The 1438-nt window shown below is 35.5% G+C and overlaps 1 protein-coding gene across 1 annotated transcript in view; it reads left to right on the top strand.

Moving 5' to 3' along the window:
* Positions 1-1438, top strand: part of LOC111085911 — a 25574-nt gene that overhangs the window by 7180 nt on the left and 16956 nt on the right. The window lies entirely within an intron of this gene.

The raw sequence follows: 1438 nt of genomic DNA, 5'->3' as shown, positions 1-1438 counted from the left end.
ATATATATAACCATACCGTACGTTGAACGGAGTGGATCGATGACTAACTGATGACGATGACGGGTCATGAGAGTAAGCAAATCCCCAACTCGTCATTAGTCTCGTCATTAGTAGTGTCGTAGTACCAAACCTCCTGTATTCAGAGAAGCGCGTCCGAGAGGATCTGGCAGGCGACCGGATACGTCGTAAGTTTCCTCCTGATAATAAGAGGAATTTTTTCCTTTTTTCTCCTACACCCCTGTTTATTTCTCTTTCATCTTTCCATAACGTGAGTCACGTGATTATGATTATTAGGTATCTCACCATAAATTATACTTTCGATTAAAGGAAAAATAGGTTGTCAGAGCTGCAAACTATAGAGAAGAACTAAATAAGCTTGTTGAAATGGCTTCCATTTAATTGCTCTTACAATGTATAACGTAATTTGTAAGTACTGATCTCTGGTTCAATCGTTTTTCAGACTTTACATAAATATTTTTTTCTAAAAGCAGTCACGCAGTGACTCTGTTAACCTCAGCGCCAGAAGACCTGTGCCTTTTTAGAGGATGTATATAAAGGGTGGCCAACCTTTTCAACGGTTGTGCTAATTTTATGTTCTGAGTAAAGTGTCAGTGACCCGAAAAAGCACCCCAAACCAAAGTCTATGGGTACGAGCAGTTAAAAAGAGTTTACAAATCAAATACAATAATTAATAATATGACATGCCTTTTTGATAACGTGCTACAACATGCATAATTTTCTAAATAATAAAGCTGCCTCAAGTTTTCGCCTCGTGTGCAGCTTGCGGCACGCACGCCACGAGCTGGCCATCTCTTGTATAGAGTACTATCTGTACGACAATGTATTTTTAGTGACAGTATTTTAATTAATTACCACATTATAACATTGGTTAATTCGTGAAGAATGGTTTTAGATATGCTCAGTCAGAAGCTATTAGTTTCGACCTGAAGTATAAAAACATAAAATTATTAACACTTGTTAACCAAATTTCACGAAACTGATCACATTAAATCATGTTGCGTTATTTTTCAAACTAATATGTTGGTCATGGATACAAAACGAACACGTTTTATATTGTTTTCGTTATACAAACCGGTGTTTCATGAGTTTTGTTTAGTAATCTATATGCAGCGTGATCTTTCCGCTCGTTTTTTGTAGCTTAATACATGAAGGATTTTGTTTCCGGTCTAAGTTGCGTTGTGAAACACCACTTCAGTGATGACACCTGTATGAAGATCGAACTTTATAGTTAGTGTAAAATGTCACAATTAAGTATTTTATTCAGGTTAATTCTAACCTACTTTAATACACTAGGCCTATTTATTATATAACACAGTCTTGCGACCTTTTTATCAAAATTATCTATTTTTCTGTGATAACTGTTAAAACAAAGTAATTTAAATGGAGGTATACGTAACAACACAGTTTGATGGATTTT

Source organism: Limulus polyphemus, unplaced genomic scaffold (genome assembly GCF_000517525.1).
Source record: "Limulus polyphemus unplaced genomic scaffold, Limulus_polyphemus-2.1.2 Scaffold709, whole genome shotgun sequence".
In the NCBI taxonomy this organism is placed as follows: domain Eukaryota; kingdom Metazoa; phylum Arthropoda; class Merostomata; order Xiphosura; family Limulidae; genus Limulus; species Limulus polyphemus.
The sequence above is the reverse complement of the archived record's forward strand: the minus strand, read 5'-3'. Positions and strand labels throughout refer to the sequence as shown.